The sequence below is a fragment of the Rutilus rutilus genome (genome assembly GCF_951802725.1).
Source record: "Rutilus rutilus genome assembly, chromosome: 21".
Taxonomy (NCBI): Eukaryota; Metazoa; Chordata; class Actinopteri; order Cypriniformes; family Leuciscidae; genus Rutilus; species Rutilus rutilus.
The window spans coordinates 435,298-447,658 of NC_140226.1; the positions used below are offsets into that span (position 1 = coordinate 435,298).

At 46.2% G+C, this 12,361-nt stretch overlaps 1 pseudogene across 1 annotated transcript in view; it reads left to right on the top strand.

Moving 5' to 3' along the window:
• Nucleotides 1–266: 266 nt before the first annotated feature.
• The window catches only part of LOC311281015 (nuclear factor 7, ovary-like), a 28,929-nt pseudogene continuing 16,834 nt past the window's right edge, over nucleotides 267–12,361 (top strand). Inside the window, exon 1 of the transcript XR_014630340.1 lies at nucleotides 267–663. The product of XR_014630340.1 is annotated as a nuclear factor 7, ovary-like (transcript). The remainder of the gene's footprint in view (nucleotides 664–12,361) is intronic.

The window sequence follows — 12,361 nt, forward strand, 5'->3', positions numbered from 1 at the left end:
TGTTATATCAGAACTGGATTTGCTTTCTAGCATGTATTACTTGATTGTGGATTTTATAGAGTGTAAAAAACATCCCACGAAGGTTATTTTGGTGAGTGCTGTTAATGGCACTGGTTTCAATTCAGTTCAGTTTTGAAAAATCTCCCACTGTTGTTTGCTGACATTGTTCCTCCAGGACACAACATTTGATTGTTGACCACCACAAACCTTATAACTTTATTTAAGTATATAAATAACCTTTTAAGTACTTTTATCCACATAAAAATATGATACCACAGTGTGCTGAAGAGCTTTCTTGTCCCGTGTGCTGTGAAATCTTCAAGGCTCCTGTTCTTTTATCATGTAGTCACAGTTTCTGTAAAGAGTGTCTTCAACAGTTCTGGAGAACCAATACAAACTCAGGAGTGTCCTGTCTGCAGGAGAAGATCCTCAAGAGACAATCCTCCATATAATCTGGTGTTAAAAAACTTGTGTGAGTCAATCCCGAAGGAGAGAAATGAGACTCGTTCATCAGGATCTGAGGAGATCTGCAGTTTACACAGTGAGAAACTCAAACTCTTCTGTCTGGAGGACAAACAGCCTGTGTGTTTAGTGTGCTTTACGTCACGACAACATGACAATCATAAATTCAGACCCATCGATGAAGCGGTTTCATCATATAAGGTAAGACAAATGTCTCGTGTCATGTGAGTGAAAGGCCATGTATGCGAGTAGTGAACACACACACACACACACATAAAGAAAATATATTTCCCAATATATGAATGATCAATATATTAAATTATATAAGAGTATATTTGAAAATATACAGAATAATATTTTTTTTTCATATATTTTCATATATTGAAAAATATGTGAATATTAGTAAATATATCATAATGTATGTCATTTTATATTCAGTAATACATTTCATAATATATAGGTACATATGTGATCAGATATGGTTCTGCATGTGTAATATATTGCATATATATTTCCTCATATAGAGAGTAGAAATATTTAATGTAATATATGTCTTATATTTTATAATTATATACATTATATCCATATTTTCAAGCTAGTTAACAAAAGCACAAGCACACCTGCATGTACTAGTGTATTTAGCCAAGAGACATGTAGGGGTTCAATCTTCAACTGGCAGGCAGGAGACAGATCATGTGACCTGGTGGTGGGTGGTGGCAGCTGGCAGTCTTCCCTATCACTCTCACTGCATGGAAATACATTATTTTATTATTATGAATATATTCTTAAGACTCTATTATTTTGTATTATTGATGTTTTAGGCGGGTTTCTCCCAAAGCCAGCAGCCATATCACCCTGTAGCCCAAGACTGGTTGCCCACTGAAGCTAAGCAGGGCTGAGCCTGGTTAGTACCTGGATGGGAGACCTCCTGAGAAAACCAGGTTGCTGCTGGAAGAGGTGTTAGTGAGGCCAGCAGGGGGTGCTCACCCTGTGGTCTGTGTGGGTCCTAACACCCCAGTGTAGTGACGGGGACACTATACTGTCAAAAGAGCACCGTCCTTCGGATGAGACGTTAAACCGAGGTCCTGACTCTCTGTGGTCATTAAAAATCCCATGGCATTTCTCGTAAAGAGTAGGGGTGTAACCCCGGTGTCCTGGCCACATTCCACCATTGGCCCTTACCAATCATGGCCTCCTAATAATCCCCTTACATTGAATTGGCTCTATCACTCTCTCTCCTCTCTCCACCTATATCCGGTGTGTGGTGAGCGCACTGGCGCCGTTGTACTGTGGCTGCCGTCACATCATCCAAGTGGATGCTGCACACTGGTGGGGGTTGAGGAGAGATTCCCTGATATGATTGTAAAGCGCTTTGGGTGTACAGTAGTACATATGAAAGCGCTATATAAATGCCCGATTCTTCTTCTTCTATTCAAATGAACGTGATCACGACTGGTTGCTTACTGACGCGACTTCGCTGGCCGCTCAATCCAAGGAAATTGTTTTTGATGGGTACTGCCGCTAGTTGTGACGATTTAACAATTTATTTAATGTTATAATGTAGATGCAGAAAAATTGCCTATTAAAACATGAATTATTCCAATAACATGAATCTTTCTCATTGCCTTGAGTATTTTCAGCGACAACATGACAAACAGCAGCAAATGTCTTTTCAATAATTCAACAAAAGAAAGCAAACTTAAACTGTAAAATCACAGAGCACCGACTATATCGGTATTTTCACATTTACAAAGACAAAGACTATTTACAAATAAAAAATAGTTAAATAATTGTTATAAGACTTGTATTATAATACAGTTGTTTGGTAAAGTCAACGATCCATTATTTTTGTAGTGGCAACATTGCAAGCCTACAATTCCAGACAATATTGCCGAAACTTACCTCCCACTTCATTTTAAGATCCCACAGTTTATAGTGGGGCGGGTAGTTTATTCAAAACTCTCAGAAATCGGGCATATTTTTCAAAAGGCAATTCGTATGAATTTTACGAGGTGGCTAATTCGTACGAATTCATACAACCTCACTTTTACGAATTTGTGCGGTTTTTGCTAAATCGTAAAAAATTTGTATGAATTTGTAAATTCGGCCTGGAAGGGAGGTGAACAGAGTTGAGTCTGGGTCAGTGCGGGTCCATGTTAAGCTGCACAGGTACGATGGATCTGTGCCACCCGAGCCCTATTTTGCACAAGTACAGCTGGCAGCCTGGTGGGCCGGGTGGAGTAAGGAAGATTCAGTGGATCAGCTGGCACTGGCATTGTAAGGGCCAGCATTACAAGTGCTACCTGATCTCACACCAGCAGAGCAGAGAAACTAAGAGACTCTTATGGGAGTGCTTGAACAGTGGTTTGGGGTGTGGCAGACAGCAGAGCGAAGACGGGAACAACTGGCTAATAGATGGAGGAAAGAAGGGGAGAATTTGGGTTCTTTGGCCGCGAATGTGCGGTTCTATGTGCGGCGAGGGTATTCGCAGTGCACAGCAGCTGCACAGGAGGAGCTGGCTCTCCACGCATTCCTGCAAGCCCTGCTTCCAGAGAAAATGCGACAGCATGTTTGCCTATCTGCCCCACAGACACTGGCTCAAGCACTGGCAGAGGCAGACCGAGCAGAATCTTTAGCGGAATCAGTGGCCCCTTTTTACCACCCTCCTGCCCGAGTACGCCAGGCTGAGCGTACTGACGTCAGCGATGCTGAGAGGATATGTCGTATATCAAGATGAGACCAGAGAATGGCCCCTGAACCAGCGAGGGCATTCTACTCGATGGGACCCATTACCATTGCGGGGAGGTGGGACATGTGGCTCGTGATTGTCCCACCCCTGTGCCTTTGTCCCACAAGCCTGCATCTCCGGGAAACTAGGAGCGGGCGGTCGGGTGGAGGGACGGCCCTTCAGATCGGTGAAGTCGTTCCCCTACAGAAGGGGCAAAGGATAGTTGATGTGTCCCCGAGTCATACGAGAGGGGAAGCAGCTGGGCAGAATAGTCGAACACCCGCATGGTATTGGCAGGTCGAGTTAGCTTCGGAGGCCAAACCAAAGACCACCTTCACCATCGGCCAGGGGCTATGTCAGTTCCGGGTAATGCCATATGGCCTTTGTAATGCTTCAGCCATCTTCGTCTGGGAAGAGGCATGTGAGGCCGCCTTCAACCTCTTGCTTGAAGTAATGACCGAGGCTGCAGTGCTAGCATACCCTGATCCAGGCCGGCCATTCCTCATTGACACCGACTCCAGTAATGTTGGTATTGTCGCCGTGTTGTCCCAGGAAGATGAAGATGGAAAACATGCCGTTGCATACTTCAGCCAGGCCCAGTTACCTGCCAATAGCTAGCTTCCGGCCTTACTTGTACGGAAAGAAGTTCCGGCTACAGACAGACCACGCATCCATCACCTGGTTGATAAGCTTCCGAAACCCAGAGGGTCAGGTGGCTCAGTGGTTGGAGATTTTCCAGGACTACAATTTCAAAGTGCAGCACCAGGCCGGCCGGCAGCATGGAAACGCGGATGCCCTGTCCCTCCGCCCCCTGTGAGGTGAGTGAAGCAGGAAGAACGAGAAAAGGCGGCAGATGAAGCTATGGTGCGGCAGGTTGATGGGAAGGATGGGGCCTGTGACCCCCTGGAACCTTTTGAGTTGCAACAGCAGTAGGAAGCAGATCCCACCCTAAAGAAACTACACGAGTGGATGGTAGCAGGTCAGCGGCCTGAGTGGCAGGAGATAATGGCTCTCAGACCGGAAGTGAAAGCCTATTACTCCCAGTGGGCCACCCTTACTCTCCATGATGGTCTGCTTTACCATCAGTGGCAGACACCCAATGGCGAGGCCAACGTCCTGCAACTGCTAGTGCTCCTCTCCCACAGTTCAGTGGTAACTAGCCATTTAGGGCTGGGCGATATGGCCAAAAAACATTATCACGATAATTGTTTTATATAAGTCGATATCGATAATTATCACGATAAATGGCAAATCTACAGTGGGTACGGAAAGTATTCAGACCCCCTTAAATTTTTCACTCTTTGTTATATTGTAGCCATTTGCTAAAATCATTTAAGTTCATTTTTTTTCCTCATTATTGTACACACAGCACCCTATATTGACAGAAAAACACAGAATTGTTGACATTTTTGCACATTTATTAAAAAAGAAAAAAAGAAATATCACATGGTCCTAAGTAGTCAGACCCTTTGCTCAGTATTAAGTAGAAGCACCCTTTTGATCTAATACAGCCATGAGTCTTTTTGAGAAAAATACAACAAGTTTTTCACACCTGGATTTGGGTATCCTCTGCCATTCCTCCTTGCAGATCCTCTCCAGTTCTGTCAGGCTGGATGGTAAACGTTGGTGGACAGCCATTTTCAGGTCTCTCCAGAGATGCTCAATTGGGTTTAAAGGTAGGGTAGGTAGGATTTTTCTAAAAAAAACACATTCCAAATTTGTTTAAACTGTCTTTATATACCAATACATAATTAAAATGTAAGTACTCTGAAAAAGAAAATATAAAAATCGAGTGACTGTAGACCTCTTAATCTGCAATAAACACAGCTCATTATTTCCATTCACTCCACCCCCTCCCTTCTGAGCTCCTTCCAAAGCCACGCCCCCAAAACACATGAACGCGCGAAGGAGCGCAGTACATACAGTGACATCATGTCAGAATCACATGTAATAAAATACCTAACTTTATCACTATAAATATAAACAAATAAGATTTCTTTTAGTACTCACTATCAAGCTAGCATATCGATAATGGTAAAGTTTCATTCGGTAACGAGCTATATTTATAAGGCAAAACTAAAAACAGGTTGCATTGATACACGTTTTTCCATTACCATCAGTTACACTGTGATGAAGGTGAATTTCGTGTAAGATTCATAACATATACGGTGTTTTGCATGTAAGAGTTTCCATGATGAAAACATTGTTGACTCTAATGAAGACTAACGTACACTCCGAGTCCGGAGACAAGTACCGCATCGTCGGTTCGAGGACAGGTCCGGGGTTGAGGGCGAAGCAGAGGAGGTCGTTCAAGAGTGCGGGCAGGGTCCGAGGAAGTAGTTTTTGCCTTGTTTGCCTTCGCTGACTGCATATGCAGGTGCTTTGAGCTGAATATTTCCGGGAACGGTGACATGTGATGAGTGCACGCAGGGCAGCGCGCGCAGTGGGGCTCGGGCACGAGACATGAAGGCATCTGATTGGTTCTTTACATTCGCACCGAATGGCAGTGATTGGTCAGAGTTTTTACTGTCCTGCAGCTGCTACAGAGGTCTGATTGTTTTCATTCCTTTTTCTGAACACATAATGTATTGACTACTCTCAGGATGGAAGGACCATTTCACCCAGTATAAAAAAAAGTGTTTCTGAACAGGATTACCTACCCTACCTTTAAGTCAGGGCTCTGGCTGGGCCATTCAAGAACAGTCACGGAGTTGTTGTGAAGCCACTCCTTCGTTATTGTAGCTGTGTGCTTAGGGTCATTGTCTTGTTGGAAGGTGAACCTTCGGCCCAGTCTGAGGTCCAGAGCACTCTGGAGAAGGTTTTCGTCCAGGATATCCCTGTACTTGGCCGCATTCATCTTTCCCTCGATTGCAACCAGTCGTCCTGTCCCTGCAGCTGAAACAGGAAACATAAAATGAACCATTGGTCATCCAGTATCATGCATTTAGATCATGATAACCACAGATAAAACCAGGCATAGCCTATAGCACCTCACTATCATGGCAAAATGTAACTTTATGGTTTCTATGGTTTTTCCATCTTAAAATATATATCTAAATTACGACATATACTTTCAATGAAAAATGCGGAACAGTTAGTTCATGCGTTCATGACATCAAGGCTAGATTATTGTAATGCTATTATGGGTGGTTTCCCTGCACGCTTAATAAACAAACTACAGCTGGTTCAAAACGCAGCAGCTCGAGTTCTTACCAGAACCAGGAAGTATGACCATATCAGCCCAGTTCTGTCAGCAAACAATACATTTTAAAATATTGCTGATTACTTACTAAGCACTAACTGGTTTAGCTCCCCAGTGCTTGAGCGAGCTCTTAACGCATTATAGTCGTATTTATTATATATATATTATATATTATAAATACGACTATAATGCGTTAAGAGCTCGCTTTTCCACACTTACCCATATATATATATATATATATATATATATATATATATATATATATATATATATATATATGGGTAAGTGTACCCATTAAGCCCATGTACCCTTTAAGCCCAATTTCAACTCTGAAGTCAAATAAATAAATAAAAAAACAGAGAAAAAAATATTTTATGCTGCTCATTATTTTAAACAATCCAGTGATTTGTTACTTCCCTGGAATTTTTTATTGCATACCAATCACATTCAGCAATGTTGAGTTAGCCCCACCCATGTGCTGTCTCAGGGGACCTCACACTGTCACCCCAAAACTTTGGTGTTTCGGGACCCTTCAGAAATCAACACATTTCTGCAATTTTCAGCCATTTCTTTGGTAACTACATTGATATTATGTCAAATATCATAAGAGATAAATGTATTGTTTTTTTGAATATGAACAAATAGTACTTTATCATTTTATATAATTTTCCTTTAAATGGAAAGATGACTTTTGTTAGCTTGCTTGTGTTCAAATAAAGCTAATCTCTAGGTAAATCCATTAGCCTTACAGAAAGGCTAGACTGCCAAAGAATTAAGCATGTAAACTGCAAACAATGTTTTTTGATTCATTTTACATTCATTTACAAATAAATACATCATAAATTGTTTTGTAGAGAAGATTATTTTTCATAAATTAACTTTTTTTTAAAGATGGGCTTAAATGGTACAGCGTCACAAAACACATGCAAACTATAGCCAACACAAACTAACCTTGAATGAAAACATTTCTCAATGTGGGCACAATGAAAATTACTATAATACTTAAGCTCTAATATTTAAGCTCCATGCATGTATTTGTAAACATATCTTACATTTTTAAAGGAAAACATTGTCTTTTTTCACCATTACTCACTGTGGAACCATTTAAGCCCACCTTATGTGTTTCAATGAGGAGTCCCTCTAATTGCAAACTTTGATCAATTTTCTGAAAGTGTTTAATGGTAACATTTCTTTGTGTGCTTTTACCTTACTAACCTTTTAACCCTACTTTACTTACTACTTTAATTTACAACTAAATTTAGATAGGCCTACAAAATACACACATTCATTCAAATGAGATACAGCCCGTTTTGTCCTAAAGTCCTTTATGTATAACCGGGCATAATTCGGGAGCCAAGCTGAGTAAAGGCTTGAGATTCCGGGCATGGAGAGGTCCCAGAGGGACCCTACATTGCCCACAGTCCCGAGCCCCTTGGACCGTCCCGCTCAAAATACCACCACTTCCTGTCCAGCTTTGACCGGGCAAAACTCGGAAACTAAGCCGAGTTGGCGCTTCGGACTCCGGGCATGGAGGGGTCACCCAGTGGGCCCCCTATGCCGGGAGTATTGAGCCCTAACTCTGCTTTCTTCCCGGGATATGGTCACTTGTTTGGGCATAACTCCAGACTCAAGCCGACCTAAGGCTGCATATTCCCGGTGTGGGGGCCCACTAGGAGACCCCCCGAAACCCCAGAGTCTGAAGCCCCAACTCTGCTTCCTTCCCGAGATACACCCGGTTAAACTTTCACCTTTGACCAGGCATAACTCCAGGGTCAAGCCGACCTAAGGCTCCAGACTCCCGGTGTGTGGGGGCCCACTAGGAGGCCCCCCCAAGCCCAGAGTCTGGAGCCCCAACTCGGCTTAGGTCCCGAGTTTTGCCCGGTCAAACTTCCAGCTTGACTCCAGCTACTCCACTCACCTGGGGGTAAGAACAGACCAGCAGAGAGAAAAGGAGACGTAAGCCTGAGGAGTGACAGAGACGAGAGAGGGGGGAGATGAAAAAACAATTTCTTGATCCGGTTCCTGGACAAACTGCCGCTTGGTCCTCAACCAGCTAAAAGACTCACTCGTATTTCAATAATTATTCATACTTGCAGGTTGTGATTCTAAGGAGTTGGTCCAAATAAAGTGGGTACTGTCCCATCTTTAATGGACAAGCGTTTTGTAAATCCCATTCAGACCTCACAGAGATTTGAGAAGCAGTCAATGAGAGTTCCCTTTCGAAAGGGAACTTGCACTGCGTGATACTATGGGGAACGCCTCCGCGTGAACCGTTGTCTGAAACGCTTATCTAATCACGGCAATCCTATTGGCCAGTGACAGCCTATGACATCACTACTAGTGCGACCCGGAAGTATAAGGGGAGCCTGGAGAACATGTCAATAGCTTTTTCATCTACAGGGACTGTTTTGTCTGTACGCTTCAACCTGAAACTTCAAAAAGGTAATCATGGCTTGTGAAAAACGCTTCAGGAAGTGTGTGCATCTGTGTCTAAGATATTTGAACCTGATGACACACACAACTTGTGTGTTTATTGTTTGGGCTCAGAGCACTCACAATAGCCGCGTTTCCACTGTCGGGCCAGGGCCGGGCCGTGCTAGTGCGTGCCAGGGCCAGTCGCGTTTCCACTGTCACTTCCGGGGCTTGATCGGGGCTTACTCGGGGCCAACGGCCAGGATTTCTGGCCCGTCGAATACCTTAGGCCAAAGCGGGCCAGCTCGGGCTAGAGGAGTGGTTACCAACAGAGGAGGAGTTTACCGTTGGGAGACGGCAGCGCCGGATGATTCTGTCAGCATTTAAGACTTAAAAATAAAATAATTTAAATCGCGTTCATGTTTGAATGCCTTCTGTTTGTGATGCAAAAGACTATGCGCGCTAGCCGTTACCATAGTAAACATAGTAAACGCTTGAAGATACGCATAGTAAAAAAAACAACATAGCGAACGCTTGAAGAAATCAGACCAATCTTAAAGGCTATCACAGTCATGTTTTTATTGTATCTGTCATAGCCTACGTCTCGTCTCTTTAAACCGGACTATCAAAAAATAAAGTAACTTTTTTTTTCGGGAGCTTCCTCTGTTTCTCTGACTGAAAATATCTGTATGGGAGTCGAGAGAGTGCTAAAGCTCCTCAGGTCGTATGGCATATATTTGTAGAAATTATCATTTTTTCTAAATGTGATGTAAATATGTCCTGTAACTAAGTTACCAGATAAAGAAACAGACGCGACTGAAAAAGTAAGTGTGTCCTCTTTCTTTTGTGAAATAGACCTAACCGTAATTTATTTCTGAGTGACTAATGTGCAATTTTTACATAAATTAATTCATTATGATCAATGTATCACTTTTTATTGTTAACCTGTGGTAAAACATCGATGCTTGGGTTTTAAATATTCAAGTAGCTGCTAAACAAACTGTAACGATCACCAGCTGGAGTGCCCTTGAGAGCCACCAGAGGGCACTCCACATAAGACTCTCCTATTCACTCACAAACTACAATTCCCATAACTCACTGCCTGGACTCATCATCACTTATCACTGATCACATTCACCTGTACCTCATTCACTGATTGTATTCACCTGTCTCATCCTGTTAGTCTGTCTATTTATACCATGTTCATTCATTCACTCACTGCGAAGTCTTGTTGTACTGTCAGTCTGCATTTCCGAGCGTTTATTCCGTGTTTGTTTTCTGTTTTGACCCGGGACTGTTTATTGGACTCTGTTTATTGCCGCCTGCCTTGACCACTGCCTGTTTACTGGTTTACGAATTTGGATTACCCTTATTTAATAAAGCTGCATTTGGATCGATCTTCTTGTCTCTGAGCATTCATGACAGAAGACTTCGCCACACCCAGATCCAGCAGCTATGACCTCCAGGAATCCAGCAGTACAGATCTCGCCTGATCTTCCCAGCATGAGCCGGGAGTTCGCTGGACAGATCGCAGCCTTGGCCCTGGATAGCCTCGATCTGTTCCAGTACACCTGGGGGTTTGTTCCTCTCGCTGCCTCTTGCTCTCTGGGTGACGAGGCAATTAAGTTGTGTTACAGGCTGGGGGCTAAGGAGGTTGACCCGAGGGAGCTCCCCGATCTCTCCGGTCTGGATTGGAGAGAGGCACTCTCCAGATGTCTGGAGAGCTTCCTTCCGTGGCACGCCATGTCACCGTCTGCACTTCACGCCAGTCCAGCCGAGCCTGCACTTCACGCCAGTCCAGCCGAGCCCGCAACTCACGCCAAATCTGCCGAAGCCAAGACAGTATGCGTCATGCCCGCCGCCCCTGAGACTGAGAGCGTCATGTCCGCCGCGCCTGAGACAGCAAGCGACATGCCCGCCAAGCTAGAGCCTTCACCGCTGGTCCCGTCCAGCACAGAGCCCTCTTCACCGCTGGTCCCGTCCAGCACAGAGCCCTCTTCACCGCTGGTCCCGTCCAGCACAGAGCCCTCTTCGCCGCTGGTCCCGTCCAGCACAGAGCCCTCTTCGCCGCTGGTCTCGTCCAGCCCAGAGCCCTCTTCGCCGTTGGTCCTGTCCAGCTCAGAGCCCTCTTCATCGCTGGTCCTGTCCAGCACAGAGCCCTCTTCACCGCTGGTCCTGTCCAGTTCAAAGCCCTCTTCATCGCTGGTTCTAACCAGCTCAGAGTCCTCTTCGCCGCTGGTCCTACCCAGCTCAAAGCCCTCGCTGACGCTGGTCGCGTCAAGCTCAGAGCGCGCTGATCCTGATCCAGAGACTGAGCTTCACGTCGCTTCTGCCGATCCAGAGACTGAGCTTCACGTCGCTTCTGCCGATCCAGAGACTGAGCTTCACGTCGCTTCTGCCGATCCAGAGACTGAGCTTCACGTCAGTCCTGCAGAGCCAGAGCTTCACGTCACGTCTGCCCGTCCAGAGTCTCGTCCCGCCGAGACTGAAATTGTTCCTGAGCCTGAATCTGATACTGATCCTGAGCCTGAATCTGTTTCTCTTCCTGCGCCTGTGTCTTCGGACAAGATGGCCGAATCCACGCCTGTGTCTTCGGACAAGATGGCCGACTCCACGCCTGTGTCTTCGGACAAGATGGCCGACTCCACGCCTGTGTCTTCGGACAAGATGGCCGACTCCACGCCTGTGTCTTCGGACAAGATGGCCGACTCCACGCCTGTGTCTTCAGACAAGATGGCCGACTCCACACCTGTGTCTTCGGACAAGATGGCCACCGCCGAGCCAGTGTCTCAGGACAAGATGGTCTCCGCCGAACCAGTGTCTCGGGACAAGATGGTCTCCGCCGAGCCAGTGTCCTCAGCAGAGTTACCCTCAGCAGAGATGGCTGCCGACATGCCTTTCCCTGAGCCGGTGTCTGTTCCAGATCCAGAGCCGGAGCCAGTGTCTGTGTCTGTTCCAGTTCCTGAGCCGTTGGTGTCTGTTCCTGAGCCAGAGCCAGTGGTACCAGTTCCAGTGCCAGTTCCGGTGGTGCCAGTTCCAGTTCCCGAGCCGTTGGTGTCTGTTCCAGTTCCTCCGCCGTGGCCGCCCGAGAGGTCTTCACCGCCGTGGCCGCCCGAGGGGTCTTCACCGCCGTGGCCGCCCGAGGGGTCTTCACCGCCGTGGCCGCCCGAGGGGTCTTCACCGCCGTGGCCGCCCGAGGGAAAGTCTCCGCCCAGGCCGCCTGAATGGTCGTCTCCGCCCTGGCCGCCTGAAGGTTCGTCTCCGCCCTGGCCGCCTGAAGGTTCGTCTCCTCCTTGGCCACCTGAATGGTCGTCTCTGCCCTGGCCGCCTGAAGGTTCGTCTCCTCCCTGGCCGCCTGAAGGGTTGTCTCCCCCCTGGTCGCCTGCACAGCCTGCTCCGCCCTGGTCGCCTGCCCAGCCTGCGCCGCCCTGGTCGCCTGCACACCCTGCTCCACCCTGGTCACCTGCACACCCTGCTCCACCCTGGTCACCTGCACAGCCTGATCCGCCCTGGCCTCCCATCCTGCTGCAGTATCCAGGTCCTCTGCCGCTCCACGG